We start from the raw sequence: 17,669 nt of genomic DNA, 5'->3' as shown, positions 1-17,669 counted from the left end.
TATATTTGAGGTTTGCATGCGCGCACTAGAGTGCGTGCTCTAGTTTCTGCTAGGACAAGGCGCGCCGTGCAGCTGAGGGTTTATGACATAACAAAGGCTTCTATACCGGGTGTCCCAAAAAAAGCGGAACGGTGGATTTTCAGTACCTTGCGTTCTAAAAGTGATACATTTTTTGACTTTATTAGAAAGAGCATCTTCCGCAGAAGACCATAATACCAAAATCATTAAATTTGGTTCAGCACTTTTTATTCTACGCCAATTTTTGTAAATGCAGTCATTTTCAATTTTTTGCGACTTATGAGATAATAATTTGGGTGCGACGCGCGTTCCATACGGTGAATTGTGTAAGCTCGTTGATCCATGTCAACAAAAGATAACGCTTTCATATTGGGAGCGCGCACACACACACACACAGACACACACACAAGGGTTTCCCAATGTGAAAGCTGTATCTTTTGTTGACACGGATCACCGAGCTTACACAATATTCACCGTGTGGATCGCGTAGTGCACTTTAATTATTATCTAATAAGTCGCAAAAATACGGCAAAATTTGGCAATGACTGCATTTTCAGAAATTGGCGTAGAATAAAAAGTACTGAACCAAATTTGATGATTTTGGTATCATAGTCTTCTGCGGAAGATGCTCTTTCTAATGATGTCAAAAGATAAGTAACTTTTAGACCGCAAGATACTGACAATCCACCGTTCCGCTTTTTTTGGGACACCCGGTATAGGGAAATCGGTTGACTTTCAGCGCACAATGCTATAATCATAAGTACGCATGAGTGGAAATCACTGATATCTCTATGGAAGAACAAGATCAGTGGTGGAAATGAGCTGCACGCTTGGCGGAGGTCTGCGCTCTCAGAGTGCTTTTCTAGTTCTTAAAGGGATTGTACAGTTTCGGTTGAGACCTATACAACTTCAGGTTTCTAACATTTTTTAATGAGATAATGAGAAACTTTTAATGAAATATGAAAGAGCGTGTAATTTCAATAGAAATTCAGTGTTTATTTGATGAAAATTGGTTTTGAAATAGGTGAGATATCCAAAAAAATAATGATCCTACAGAGACTCCAACCCTGAGCACCTTCTGATCTGGAGATTCTCCCACCTGAAATCCCTAGCAAACGGGAGACTCCAACTTGATGTGCGCTCGCGCACATCACGAGCACCAAGTTCCTTGCGGTCTAGGGTTCTAGATGCTCTCTCGTGCTATCTAAGGCTTATTTTTCAACATACAATAAAATCAAGTAAGAATTCATTTCAAGCGGGAGAAATTAAATCTCAAGCAGAACAGGAGATTCTGCAAAAATGGGCTTTCGGCGGGAGATCTCCCATCGAAAGCTGGAGAGTTGGAGTCTCTGATCCTAATAAAAGGTGGGACACAGTTTTTATTTCGATCACTTTGTTTTACTTTGCTTTTGGGTGCCTCAGCCATACTAAAACCAATTTTCATCAAATAAACTTTTAATTCCTTCTAGAATGGTATCCTCTGTACTATTTCATAAAAGTGGTTTCCTGGAGTATCTCAAAAAATTTAAAAGTCAAATTCTCATCTCCACCGATACTAAACAATCCCTTTAAATGTGTACATGGTATCGATAGTTCGGTAGAGGGTGTATGAACTGAATTTTGAAATGACTACTGTTGCAGTATGACAAAGTAGAGTAAAATGAAACCTAACAAGTAAAATCATTCAATCAAAGATATTGGAATTCCACAGATTCCATTATTTTCATAAAACAGTCTCGGGGTATTGGTCACGTAAAAATGATATACAGTGATGAGGGAGTTGTACGTGTTAAATCATACCACAAAAACATGATTTTCAAGACATGATCACCTTGTCTGATGTACACATTGTGATTATATCTAATTACATCATTGTCTCATGACAAATGTTGAACATACAATTTCCATATCTTGCTCCATATGTGTTTGAATCACTCTATACCAAAAATTAATATGAACATGATGTGGCATCATGATGTAAACATGTACACAGTTCATACCTTTAGCAAGTCACCCTCTGTACTTCCAACGAAAGCCACAGTATAATCTCTCTCTGTAGTAGTGATGATAGACGTAGGCTCCACATCAGGGAAGGTGAGTACTGGTGAAGCAGTCACAGGGTTCACTCCATTCGCATACACGTAGTAAGCATCGCCATTTTCATCAGGCCTAGCACTGCACTCTCTTCTTTCTGGATTTGGCGAGCCTGGGGCCTAGTTTGGCACATACAGGAAACAACAGTGTATGCAAATTAGCACTAAAATAGTTAAATTGCTGGAATCACTTGTCAAAATGTATGATGTGAATTAATCAGCAGCAAAAAATCAAGTTTGTGTATCTTGTGACTTCACACTTAACTTTATACGTATGATTCAAGTAGTAATATGTATAATACGTTGACATTTACAAATGGTCATTGAGGATTCACACCAAAATTTACATACAATTACAGTATGTAAACTCGCATAAGTTGATTTTCTCGAGACTGAGCAAAACACATCGACTTAGACGATTTTCGACTTGTGCGTAAGTCGAAAAAAAATCGACTTACAGTTACACCACACGTATATGTATAATGTACATTTATATGTTGTCTACTCTGGAACCGAGAGCTGGAGCGGTGTGCCCGATTGCCCTTCAGCAAGACACTTTATCCACATTGATGCAGGCCAGGGCTCCACACTACAAACTGTAACTTCTATTTTGGTGGCCTGATCGGGCCACCAAAATGATTGACTTTTATTTTTTGGTGGCCCGAAAAAAAACCAAGCAAAACTGAATCGGTCCTACTTAACATAGAAAAATAAATATTAAGTATTACTGAAGTGATACAGGACAGTACCCACGTCTAAAATAAATAAATAGACAATTTAATCATCATACTTATACCGTAATTCTGAGTTCTAAGATTTTGCAAATATGCTTATAGATTATTATGAAAGTTGATGCCTATTTAGGTGGTCAAAATTTACGTTTGAAATGAGAAAGTGGGTCCAAGCATTTGCAGACATTTGTAAACATCTGACATTTGTTTGAGCATCGCAAAGAGCCAAAAGTTACCGTTATTCATTTCTGATTGTAAAAGCAATCATCCACCATTTACAAGTATTTTAACACCTTCCGGAGCCAAATGTTACCATTAATCATTTTTCAAACAACCGACATTCATTTTATAGGATCTTACAGAGCTGAATATCATCCTTATTCATTTCCGAACGTGAAAGCAAATATCCGCTTTTCATTTTATCATCCAACTGAGCCGATTGATACCGTTAATCATTTCCAAATGTAAAAGAAACAATCTGTTACATTGTACTTATTTTAGCATCGTACGGAGCAGAATATTACCGTTATTCGATCTCCAAATTCAAAAGCAAACACCCGACATTTATTTTATGATCGTAAGGAGCCGAATGTTACTACTGTCCACTTCCGAAAGTGAAATGAATCATCTGACAATTATTTCAGCATCGTAAGGAGCCGAATGTTATACTGTTTTTCATATTCGAACATGGCAGACATCCGACATTTACTTTACCATCAAACGCAGCTGAATGTTATAATTGTTATTCATTTCGAAATGTTAAATAGCAAAATAAATGTCTGATATCTATTTTAGCATCTTAATTATGGAGCAGAATGTTACTGCTATTCACTTCCAAAAGTAAAAGCAATCATCTGGCATTTATTTTGGCATCTTCGTACGTAGTTGAATATTATTGCTATTCATTTCAGAACGTCAAAGAGATCATTCGACATATATTTTAGCATCTTCCGGAGCTGAATGTAATTGCTATTAACTTTCGAACGTATAAAAAGCGAACATCCGGCATTTATTTCATAATCGTACTGAGTTGAATACTATTGTTATTCATTTCCGAATGCCAAAGCAAACATTCAACATTCATTTTAGAATCTTCCGGAGCTGAATGTTATTGCTATATTACTTTCAAACATAAATGCAAACATCAGACATAAGTTTATTTTATCATCGGACGGAGTTGAATACTATAAAGTGTTATTCATTTCTGAACATCAAAGCAAATATCAAACATTAACTTTACCATCAAACGCAGTTAAATGTTACAGTTATTCATTACGAAATTTAAAAGCAAACATCCGACAATTATTTAGCATCATATGGAGAAGAATATTACTGCTACATGTATTCACTTCCGAACGTAAAAACAATCATCCGACATTTATTCTAGCATCTTCTGGAGCCGAATGTTATGGCATTTACTTTTGAAAGTAAAAGCAAACATCCGACATTTATCTCATCGTCATGCGAAGTTGATTATTATTGTTATTCATTTCCAAACACCAAAGGGATAATTCGACATTTACTTTAGCATCTTCCGGAGCTGAATGTTATTGTTATTTACTTTCGAACGTAAAAGTAAACATCCGACATTTATTTTATCATCGTACGAAGTTGATTATTATTGTTATTCATTTCCGAACGTCAATGGGATAATTCGACATTTACTTTAGCATCTTCCGGAGATGAATGCTATTGTTATTTACTTTCGAACGTAAAAGCCGACATCTGGCATTTATTTTATAATCGTATGGAGTTGAATATCAAAGTGTTATTATTCATATCCGAACGTCAAAGCAAACACTCGACATTTATTTCAGCATCTTCCGCAGCCGTATTTTATCCTTATTCATTTCCGAACGCAAATTCAAATATCTGACATTAATTTCTGCACCGTACGGAACTGAGTCTTACCATCATTCATTTCCAAAAGTATAAGCAAACATCCGACATTTATTTTAGTATTATACGGAGTCAAATATTACCGTTATTCATTTCCAAAATTAAGAGCAAACATCTGACATTTTAATATTCTAGCATCTTATGGAGCCGATTGTTACTGCTGTTCATTTCCAAAACTGAAGGCAAACATCCAGCTTTTTTGGTGGCCCGGCGTGCGTTTTTGGTGACCTCGGTCGCAAATTAACCATTCACGAAATAGTGATTCGATTCGTGAAAAGATTCTGCTAAATATAAGGCATAGATCGCTACACTCGGCAGGGGCTACATCGTCCTTTCACCAGGTCTCGTTACAGAACCAAAATCTCACGTGAGTTCTTGCGTTACCTATCGTTAATGTTACTGAAAATTCGTTAATTTGCGCTAGGGATCGTATACTCATCGTTACTACAAACGTGAATTTTCCCCATCGTTAGTTTGCGTTACTAACTATTCAGGTGAAACCGCTTGCGTTAATGAAATGTTTATGTTTAATGTTTATTAACGCAAAGTTTCTTTTGGTATATACTGTATGTAAACAAAAACTGGCATCTCGTGATTTTGACAGTGATTTATTACACAATAAAATCTTATTCGACTTAGGTACTGTGAATTATTATTATTATTATTATTATTACTATTATTTATAGTGCGCTTTTCCCACAAGGCCCAAAGCGCTTACAATCAATTCAAAACATGTACGACAGTATGTATAATTGGATAAATGTTATATATACAGCTACGAACTAGTTGCTACTGAAAAGATGTGTCTTCAAGGCTTTTTTGAACACACTGACTGATGGAGACTGTCTAACGGTAAGTGGTAAATTGTTCCAGTGCTTTGAAGCACTGGAATGGTTTTTCCGTGAAAGTGTTCTTGGAATTTCATCGACTTAGGCGAGTATTCGACTTTAAAAATTTGACTTGTGAGTGAATTAATACAAGTAAGTCAATTGGGAAAATCGGGACAATTAAAATCATCGACTTTGTATGCGATTATTCAACATATGCGACGTCGACTAAGGCGAGTTTAACTGTATATTTCATCATTTACAAACTAGAAACTAACCCTCAGTTTCTTCGTTATCAAGCATACGATGAAGATCTGTCTTACATGTGAGTTTTTATGCACATTAAGAACAAATCACATCAACTGTAATGCAATAAGAAAGCTTATAAATATCAACTGCTTTTTTCACCAAAACAGAATACTTAAAATTCTAGACCTATTTCATTATAATCTCAGAATTCTCATGGATGAACGAACAACTAATGAATTATTATCATCTGTTTTTATTCACATGTTCAAATGAAATCGCTCTATTCACTGTTATCCCACTCACCAGAGTGACGCCTATCACCTTCCCCGTACTCGCACTATTTTTGCAAAGAAAACAATTATGTTTACTGGACCCAGATACTGGAATCACCTCCCTCAAGAATACTTCTTCCTTATCCCTATTCACCTTCAAATGCAAATCAAAACAGCTATTTTTTTTATAAAGTGGATACACTCTACCAGACTTTTAGCAACTTGTTTTTAATATTCCCAGTCTTTTGTCTTTGTCTGCAGCAACAAGATATTAAAGAGTACCGATATATTAAACATATAGCATTCTTTTTCAAACACAGCAAGATCTGAACAGTCTGGTTTTCATCGATATTCATGTGGTTCATTAGTTCATTCTTCATATTGATTCTTGTGGTGGTATAATTTTAGTTGGTCAAGATAAACATATCCGTTCTCCGTATAATTCCATACCTATGAATTCAGTAACCTACAGTTTTACAAGCATTATAGCTTTTATGTAGGCACCATATTTCTGATATTTACTTGTGACATCCTCAGATGATACACTGTATGATGATCATACATTTGTGTTAAGTATGTTTGTGTTTTTTTTCTTCTTCTTTCTTGAGTCAAAAGACATGGTTGTATATATTTTATATTCTTGTTTTACTGTCAATCATTTTGTAATTTCATCATTGAGAAAGTAGAAATATACAATAGATTTTAATTGAACTGAACTGAATTCGATGAAAGCACTAGTTACCCTATCCTCCAATTTTTTTTCCACAGTTTTCTGTTTGGGGTTGGTTTTAAAGATCTTTTGAGTAAATTAAGACATATAACTTGACAACATGTAGTTTTTAAGTGAACATTTACAGCAACGTGACATCCTCTGGATATGCACACTATCTTTCAGACCTGAAATTTTAAACCGAAGTTTTTACAATATTTTGTATACATGGTAAATATGACCCTGCATCATCAAACAAACCAACAAAAAGTCACCAGACATGGCTTATTAGTTAAAGGACAAGTTCACCTTCATAAACATAAGGATTGAGAGAATGTAGCAATATTAGTAGAACACATCATTGAAAGTTTGAGGAAAATCAGACAATCCGTTCAAAAGTTATGAGTTTTTGAAGTTTTTGTGCAGTACCCGCTGGATGAGAAGACTACTGCAGTGTATGAATAACTTAGATGTCACATGCGTACAACAATATAAGGAAAATATAAAGAGAATTTCACAAAATTCCATCTTTTGAAAAAAGTACACATTCCCCTGACTCGTTACCGACAAATGTTATTGGTAATATTATTACCCCTGCCTTTAGAAAGAGGCAAGTCAAGTGCACTTTTATTATGCCAAAAAAGTGAAAATATGTTGAATTTTCTTTTACATTTTCTTTATACTGTTGTACGCATATGACTCACAAGCTGTAGTAGTCTCCTCATCCAGCGGTTCCAACACAAAAATTTAAAAAATTCATAACTTTTGCATCGATTGTGCAATTTTCCTCAAACTTTCACTGATGTGTTCTACTAATATTGTTGCATTTTCTCAATCCTTATGTTTATGAAGGTGAACTTGTCCTTTAAGGACAGATTCTGAAAGATCAGACTCTAAGCTTTGAAATGATGTATAACTTAATTCAAATGGACTCTCCTAATCTGTCTAAATATTGGAAAGAAAGCACACACTCTGGATTTAATGTGAACTGAGAAAAGAGGTTCCAAAGTACAGGGTCTTAATCTTTACCAATGACACAATCTGTGCTAGCTGTGTAATGAATGAGACAAAAAACAGGATGTAAACCATTGGAACAATTAACAACTATGAAGGTTCACTATTATCAGATTAACCTGACATTAAGCATGCACTGTATTAACACATTCTTTCCATCATTAATGCCAACTTTCACAGCAGTAGCATTTTCTTTTAAAAAGTTATTAGTGTTGAAAGTGAAGAGTGTGCAAAGGATTTTCAAGAAATGAAAAGGGGCCTCTAAGACACACCCAATCTCACCACTCCACAAAAAAAATGGGTTGTAGAAAAACTGCTGAAAACACACTTTTCCACTCAATTTGTTATCCCAAACTTAGAAATAATGTACAATGTAGATGAAGAATAGCTCTTTCAGAAAATATGAAAAAAAAACCACAAGATTGATTTAGTCGACCCATTTCACGTTTTTTGAGTCCCCACATAAAATCAAGGGGTGCGACTTTTTGTTGGTCTTGTGATGCAGTCATATAAATGTTGGTAGAGTGGGCGTAAAAACATTTAGAATACACCAGTAAAGTTTGGGGAAGAATTGGACTGGTTCTAGCCATTAAATCTGTTATGAATGAGTTGCGAGTTAGCTAGTTCAGTATCACCATCGCTGAATAAGGCTTCAACAATTTGTGGTGTCACAGTTGGACTATGAGGAAAGAAAATATAGAATTCCACAAAATTCCATATAAATCTATAAAAGTACACATTCCCTCCACGGACTTGTTTCTGACATAATTATGTGGTGGATAATACGAGTACCGTATATTGCTCGCCTTCTGAAAGAGGTAAGCTAGGTGCTCTTCAATTCAATTCAATTCAATTCAATTCAATCATCTATTGTCCGTGATATCATGGACATTTGTTTTGCATTATGCTAGAAAACGACAAAAAATGCTGAATTCTTTTTTTATCATATTCTTTATATCACTAACTGTGACATGACACAGTAGACTAAATTGTCTCCTTATCCACTAATGGTGATACCGAAACTCTAAGGCCCGTATTCTATCAAGACCGAGGTTTAAACCCATTTTAGACTCAACCTAAGGTTTAGCTAGACTCGAAGTTTAATTTTGTATTCTGCTAGAAAGGTTTAGTTAAACCCAAGTCTACTTTGGGTTTGAATTAACCAAATTTGTCTTGGGTCAAACCACCATGGTGCGCTCAGTGGAAGAAGAAACTCTCCCTCACCAAGTACTTTTTGCTCCACAAACCCACTTACATTAAGAATTGGCAGTGTATCAGCAACATGAGTGTGACTTTCTTGGACTGTGAATGTTATAGCTTTAACCGGTACCTGGTGTATCAAATAAGGGCATGCTTATTTTTCCTTGTGATGACTTGTAAAGCACTGTACATTTAGCATACCTCCTTGCTTATTGTGTATAAATGTGTGTGGAGCACATCACAGGATGCATTTATGTAAACGTAGCGCTACTATTCCTGGCATGCTTTGAATGCTCAGTCAGTAGCTAGCAGAGCTATCACAACGCGCCGGTCGGCGGCACGGTTGCTGTGTGCACTGGATGGGACATGGCTGGTAGTACGTCGATCGATTTGTGAATTCGGAATGGCTCGATGATTGACCAAACCAGGAACTTGAGATAGGAAATTGAATAAAAGCTCTTCTCCAAAGGCATGCTCTTAAGCACCTGAAAGATTGTGAAAAGTCAAGTTAATAACAAGGCAAGTGCCAAAATGTGTCTCGCCCATTCGTGTAGAAGAAATTAATGTTTTTCTAACTCCCAGAAGTTCATTGACCCTGCCTATGACCTATAACCTTGTGATGACCTTCAACTCCCCAAGGGACATTTACCAGCCAAGTTTGGTCACAAACAGAAATAGGGATCAAAAGTTAATATGAGCCATAATCAAAAAGCGCCGTAAAAAATTAACATTGGGCCCTGAAAGTTCGTTGACCCCTGTCTGTGACTTTTGACCTTGTGGTGACCTTCAACTCCCCAAGGGACATCTACTATCCAAGTTTGGTCACAAACAGACACAGACATCTAGTGATAGTTGTATGCTTCGGTGTGTATGCAACCGAATGATGCATAAGTACCTCTTTTGCCGGCTAGTTAACACAGAAAACTTTAGCTTTCAACAATTCAGAGTTAATACTGATCTCACGACTCTATTGAGCAGAGTTTGTTGTACAGTTAACAAAGACTAGCTCTCTGTTCTGCAGTTAACACAGATCAACAAAATTTGATAACTTGGGTGTCTGATGACTGAAAGTGGATACTTGAACACATTGTGTTAGCACAATTTCAACTCTTGTATTCTCATGTATACAAATGTGTACATGAGTGTCCACATTAATCACTTCTCACTTAAAGAAGTAGGACATTATAATACAAGGAAAAGTAGAAATTACGCGGTGCGTAATATATATTTCCCCGCCGGAAGTAGCATTTTATAGCAAATGTACAATATAGGTCAAAAATCAAGGTCAAAGGTCAAAATTCTGTGTATTATAAAGTTTTGAAGCCCTCACCTAGTGCCATCACATAAAGCAAACGGAATCGAAATCGGGTTAGAAATGGCGGAGTAGCATTTTGTAGCCAATGTACAATATAGGTCAAAAATCAAGGTCAAAGGTCAAAGAAGTCAAAGGTCAAAATTGTGTGTAGAAGTTTTGAAGCCCTCACCTAGTGCCATCTCACATAAAGCAAACGGAATCGAAATCGGGTTAAAAATGGCGAAGGAGTAGCATTTTGTAGCCGGGCTATTCCACGGTTACTCATGTTACACTTGGAGAAACCTTCACTCATTCCTGGAGCTGTAACTTCCTATCTACACGTATTATATGAACCAAACAACTTTTTATCACAACAAAGTATACAGTCTGACTATCCTTTGTATAAAAACAAAACTTGAGAAATTTCAATATGCTCCTGGCAAATCTTTAAAATGTGTCGGTTACTCACGTTACACGATTTGGACATGCATAAAATGAAAAGTCGACAAAAGTGAAAAGTGTCCTCATACCAAGCCTGTATGAAAGTTATCCATTTCAAAGAAGTACAGTGGGGAGACAAACTTTGTATATATATAGTATGAAAAATAACGAACGCATGGTTTTTTCTTGGAGTGCAGATAAGGTGGATACTCACGTTACGGTTACTCACGTTACATTTTGTCCATGTATGGTCCTCAATATAAACGTCACAAAAAAATTAATAATGTGTGTAGCATTCAAGTTTCTTTTTCTGAAATAATGTGTGTAGGATATCAGAGACCAGTTTATGTTTAAAGATAACATTCTGAGTAGGTTTCCTTTTCTCTTATACTAAATTGGACAGTATGCTATTTATGTATTTACTATACTGTATGGGCTTTGCAAATGAAAAAACTCGAAAATAAATGCGTTCAATTTCATTTCTTGCCTCAGCATCAATTAAAAAAGAACAGCAGTAAGCATGAAAAAATAGACAAACATAATTAAATGCTCTTCAGATTGGCTATACAATAGACCCTAGACATAGACTCAAAATCCAAATAAAATGTTCACATTGAGCTCTCCTTTCTTGATACTGTCCATGTCATTTAACCTGCATTTTGCTATACTATCCAGCTGATATGTGTTTGTACTGAAAGTTAAAGTGTCCACAATTCTTGTCAATATTGATAGCTGGTGCATCTACAGTAGTTTTTTTTTTCATTAAACATCTTCTATTTCATGTAAAAGATTACAAGGGTTGGGCCATTTCCAATACATCCCAACTTGCTCCATTACAGATACAGTGTACAATATACTTGATATGTAGTTATTCTCGTGGCCAACAGCAATTATACTTCTCCAGGATACAACATTCTTCTGTCTTACTCCACTGTATACCAGTCTCTAATAGATAGATGGGTTCTCTTGTGCCTCCTCAGACTCTGGTTAAACTTGACTTGCTGCATCCGCAGAAATCAGGAATTTTGAGATCTCCTCCGCTTTTTAAAAAAAGTCTATACGATTTATGCTTGTGATTCCTGGAATGGGCTGTGTGGCTTCATGATACCAATATGAAGAAAATTTCTAGAGCCTTAATTCATCTCAGCTTGTGACAGGACTGCCACTGTTACACCCTTCATGCCCTTAACTGCAGCAACAAATGTAGTAGCATCACACATATTAGCTTTTCTGATCCTTACTTTACCCCACATTTGATGTTTCACAAATATACATATCCTGTCCACTAGTCACTGGCCATGGGATGTGTCTAAAAAGTTCCACTAAATCTAGAGTTTATCTATGCAGTGTGTACAGTGATGCTGCAATGTTTCTGTTCTTTAATTATGATGCTGGGCCATCTGACCAGAGAAATCCTTTTTCACATGATCTGGTAAGCCATCCAGCACAGTTTCCTTTTCTGTGGGCAAGATTGTCTGATGTGTTGACGTGGGAGTGCTGAGACCCAGAATGCCACACAGCCACTGTAAAAAAGACTAACCTGCCTGTGATTCCAGAAGGTACTCCGGATCTTATCTCGAGCAACACAGGTGTAATTTTTGCTGAAATGAACCTAAATGAGGGCTTGTTTAGGATAATTATTGTTGGTTGTCTGGTTGCATGTCTGGTCCTCATATGCCTGGTGACGCTTGTTATGTTGGAGGAACTGAGGCACCAAACTGCAGTATGTTGTAATCGACTAGGTCATATGTGTGGTGCTCTCCTCAACAGCTTTCATCTATCGTTGTCTTCTGTGCACAGTTTTCCAAATGTACTGCTGGGTACCAGCACTGTCAGAGTTCATGAATCTTATGAATCTCCACCATCCTTGCACAAATTGCACTCATTCATCCAGCATGCTCACTCTGGGAGCTCATGCAGAATGGGACATGGTGATGATACTTTGTGAAGAGCACTAATTTCCATGATGAAGTTCTCGTGATTTACGTATCTTAAAAACAAACACTGTGGGGAAGCTTGTTTGAAAGTTGGACATGATCGAGACAAAGTTCAGTAAATTTTACTTTAATATACTTTCCCACTTTGACATCTGGGAACACCTTGTAGAAAAGAGCATGCGTTTCCAAAATTGACAATGCCATGTACCAAGCTCATATTCATTTATTTATTTGTTTATTTTTGATGAGGAAAGAGTCACATCAGAGAGGGGTACTCTCATTTCACTTTTAATTAACCAAAAATAACTTCAAAGCTTACCACGTGACTTAAAATTTGTCATCCCACAGTAAATGTTACCTAAATTCATGATTTTTGCTGGTTACTCACGTTACAAAATGGTTGCTCACGTTACAAGGTTACTCACGTTACAGTTTTTCTTCATCATTTTTATAAAGATTAGTATTTTGTTGTGATTTTGATAGTCATCACCTTGTCAAAGCTTGTTTGAAGGAAGAGAATTTCAAATCCCACCAATTCAATGTGAAGAATTTTTCTCTCAGAAAACAAAGTCAGTTTTTTGGGTTACTCACGTTACATCGCCTAAGTGGGTTACAATATTTATTTTTGAACGAGTTCTACAAATTTACCTGAAAAGCTGTTGTGTATTTTAGGCAATTTGAGTCCTCTAAAATTCAGAAATCAATAAACTGGTATGATGTTGCAATAATGAAATGGTAATATGCCATATTCCATTTTTCACTATTTTTCTTGTATTTTGGTACAGAACGGAAGTCACAACTTTCAACCATTTTCCCAAAGTAAACATATGAAAATTAACTTTTTATTTTTGGTTCCTGAAAATATCATGTATGAAGGACTAAAAATGAAAATAGCACAGAAAAATATTGAATTAGAATTTTTAAGCTCATGTCTACCAACCTGTGGAATAGCCCAGCCCATGTACAATATACGTCAAAAATCAAGGACAAAGGTCAAAATTCTGTGTACAAGTTTTGAAGCCCTCACCTAGTGCCATCACATAAAGCCAACGGAATCGAAATGGGGTTAGAAATGGCGAAGGAGTAGCATTTTGTAGCAAAATGTACAATACAGGTGAAAAATCAAGGTCAAAGGTCAAAGAAGTCAAAGGTCAAAATTCTGTGTACAACTTTTGAAGCCCTCACCTAGTGCCATCACATAAAGCAAATGGAATCGAAATCGGGTTAGAAATGGCGGAGTAACATTTTGAAGCAAAATGTACAATATAGGTCAAAGGTCAAGGTCAAAGGTCACAACTGAAATTCTGTGTAAAAGTTTCAAAGCTCCCATGTAGTGCTATCATATAAAGCAAACAGAATCAAAATTGGCTCATAAATGACAGAGAAGTAGCAAACTGAACATTTTGATCACACACGGAAACACACAAGTACGGAGCCCGTTTCATAGTCCCCTGCTTGAACTCGTTCGGCGGGGACAAATAATCCATCAGTGTAGTGTATACAACCACACGCGTGTGTCTTTACCATCCAGCCACACGAGTGTGGTTGTAGCCATGGCCCTAGTTGCTGGATACAGCCACACTCGTGTGTAATGTACATATCCCCACACACGGAGAAGCTTTTTATTGCGCAGCGACTAGCAGGAATGTGTGTTGTGTGTGCAGTGGCCAGCCACGGCCTAGACAGTGGCCGGCCATGGCCACATCATCACGCGATCATGCACCACAGCAAAGCGATGAACATGAACCTGCCTCCTCAATTAATCCCACTTAATATTATCACACCATCTAGACAAATTAACTTTTTTCATTTTGACTTTATTCTCATTTTCTTGATTTGATGAGGTGAATTAATGTTAAAATTGATTTTGATACATCGTGTCGTTATTGAGACTTCACCTTCGTTCGTTCGGGTACTCGCAAATCGCGCATCCACGATCCAGCGTACACAGGCAGCCGGCGCGTGGGTCTGGGTCCCTGCTGCTGGGGCGGGCGGGCGGCACAACTGCGCTGCGCTGGCTAGGCTGCAGCTGCGCTGAGCGATCGCTAGCACGCCACCAGCAGTTTAGCGATGTCAATCCAAAGTCCCTCAATTTAGCGGCAGTTGTAACTTTGCTATTACTTCTAAACCCATCATATCAAGCAAACACAATGAGAATGGAGCGAAAAATATATTTGTAAAATAACAATATTAAAAGGTATGAAAATGAGGTTACTTTCATCACTTTGTGAGCAAGCTGATTGTGTGGCGTTTACGTGTTTGACATGCACGCACGGCGATCATCTTCTCCGTACCGTGTGTGTATCCCTATGTACATACCTATGTAACACACGAGTGTGGCTGTATCCAGCGACTCGGGCCATGGCTACAACCACACTCGTGTGGCTGGATGGTAAAGACACACACGTGTGGTTGTATACACTGCCTTTTTATAACAGTACAACCTGGTATATCATAATGTACCGGTAACAACAATGTTCAGGAGTCTACCAGGTACCCAGTTTTAGGGCTATGCAATTATGTTGCATGACTCATTTTCAAAATTTAGAACTTATACTACATCATCTCCTCCCCCATTACGCATAGAAGATATCTCATCTAATATTCTGATGTATGTACACTATGTGTCTTGATAACACAGTGGCTTTCTGACCACTCTACTGGACCTAGTAACTGTGGTACCTGGCTCCAACTGCTTGTTACCAGTCCTTCCAGTTTTTAGGATTGGTTTTGGAGGGAGTTGTGTTGGAGTGTTCTGTGGTTCTATTACATCTCCATCAGCGAAGCTCACACTTCTATGTACTGGAAGCATTGCTTCTGTGCTTTGTAGAGGGGTTTTGAATCCATGTTTAGTCCTAGGAATCTTGGAGTCTAACTCTCTGTGCCATGTGTAGTGCTGGAAGACTGGGTTCCGCCATCTTGTCATGCTCCTCCTTCATTCGTTGCTGTCGTTTCACCAGATTGCGTGCAATCTGGATATCTTGACCAGTTTCCTTGCATTTCTTCATGAGGGATTTGATGGTCCTCACGTTCCTTTCAGCCATCCCGTTCAATCGGGGGTACCTCGGCGATGAGGTTGTGTGCTTGATTCCCCACTCCTCGCACATGGCTTTGAATGGTTGACCAGCATATTGGGGTCCATTGTCTGAAACAATCTGTGCTGGTACTCATAAGAGGGTGAATGTTGCGCTGACTATATTTGCAACTATCCTACTACTCGTGTTTGGGAGTTTGTGGATATGGGGATACTTTGAGTAGTCTGTTGTCAGCAGATAGTCTTCTCCTTCCAGGGTGAACAGTTCAGTGGTTTGTTTGGTTCACGGGGAAGGTGGGATCTTGTGTGGTTCTAGTGGTTCCTTCTGGTTCCTAGCTTGGTAGGCTTGGCATGCCTCACATGCTTTCACAAGTTCTTCAATGTCACTATCTATTTAAGGCCAATATACTGTCTCTCTTGCCAGCCTTCTAGTTCTCTCTATCCCCATGTGGCCTTGGTGCAACTGACTCTTGATGTCATCATGTAGTGATTGAGGAATGAGAACTCACTTCGATCCCCTTGAATATCACACCGTTTGAGACGCCAATCTCATCCCTGAATGGCCAGAAGCTTCTGATAGAAGTAGGGAGTTCCTTGATTGTATCAGGCCATCCGGTGACAACTGTTTGCCAGAGTAATTGGAGGACTGGGTCTTTGGCTTGTCTCATCTTGCAGTTGCTTCTGCTTTGGTTCCTCAAAGCTTGTTAGGTCAACTCCGTGAAAGTCCTCAGTGTCCAAGTGTACTTCATCCACTTGCTGTTCAAGTGGAATGTCTAGTCTCTTGTGGGGATTTGACAGTCTGCTCAGAGCATCTGAGAGTACCAGGTTCTTGCCTGGTTTGTAGCGTACCTGGCAGTCATAGCCTTGTATCTTGATCAGAAGACGTTGGAGACGAGGTGGTGCACTTGCAAGTGGTTTCTTCCAGATCATCTCAAGGGGTTTATGATCCTACCATGAATGTCCTTCCAAACAGGTAAGTATGGAACCTTGTGATGCCAAATACTAGTCCAGGTGTTTCACGCTCGATATTTGAGTAGTTTGCCTGTGCAGGTGATAGGCTGTTGGATGCAAATGCTACTGGAATTCCTCCCTGTAGAAGGCAAGCCCATAGGCCCTTCTGGGAGGCATCTACTTCAACAGTACCGTAGTCTCTTCCTGAAGATTGAAGTACTTCGGGCATGATTCAGAAGTGATTGCCTGCTTCAGATCATCAAAGGCATGTTGGTGACCCTCCTGCCAGAGGAATGGTACGTCTTTCTTGTGTAGGTCCCGAAGTATGGATGAACGTTCCGTATAGTTGGGAATGTATGGTGCCAAGTACTGGTACGTGAAGAGTCCGAGACTCCTCTGTAGGTCATCCTAATTGTCCCGAGGTGAGGGCATATCTTAAGAACATCTTCCATTTTCTTGGGGTCGGGGCGTATGCCACCAGCTGTGTAGACAGAGCCAAAGAGCTATGTGGTCTGTCTTGATGTGGCATTTGGTGCTATTGAAGACTGGCCCTTTACGCCTGGCTGTCTCCATGAGCTGGAGGAGGTTGTGGTCATGTGCGGCTTCTGTATGGCCAAAAACAGCAATGTCATCTGCAATCCCTACACAGCCAGGGACCTGTGCAATGATGTGGTCCATGCGTTCTTATCCTGGCTTACCGACAGTTCAAATGGTAAGCGCTGGAAGCAGTAGCGACCAAAAGGTGTCCTGGAGGTGGTCAACTCTTGTGATTTCTTCTCTAAGTGTACAGACCAATAGCCTGATTTGGCATCAAGCTTCGAAAAGAACTTGGCACCGCTGAATGCTGAGTTCAGCTCCTCTAAAGTAGGTATCTTGTGAGGGCACCTTCGGAGAGCATTGTTCAGTCATTTGGGGTCAAGACATACTCTTAGGCTTCCGTCCTTCTTGACACTTGTCGTTAGGGAGCTACACCACTCTGTGTAGTGTTAAACTTTGCGGA

The 17,669-nt window shown here is 38.5% G+C and overlaps 1 pseudogene; it reads right to left on the bottom strand.

The window, feature by feature from the left end:
- The window catches only part of LOC139720433 (plexin-A4-like), a 73,499-nt pseudogene extending 57,708 nt beyond the window's left edge, over positions 1 to 15,791 (bottom strand).
- Positions 15,792 to 17,669: the final 1,878 nt, after the last annotated feature.

The sequence above is a fragment of the Diadema antillarum genome, unplaced genomic scaffold (assembly GCF_040938485.1).
Source record: "Diadema antillarum isolate AM-2024a unplaced genomic scaffold, OU_Dant_1.0 scf00000011, whole genome shotgun sequence".
Taxonomy (NCBI): Eukaryota; Metazoa; Echinodermata; class Echinoidea; order Diadematoida; family Diadematidae; genus Diadema; species Diadema antillarum.
Note: the sequence above shows the minus strand (reverse complement) of the source record. Positions and strands in the feature narration are given on the sequence as shown.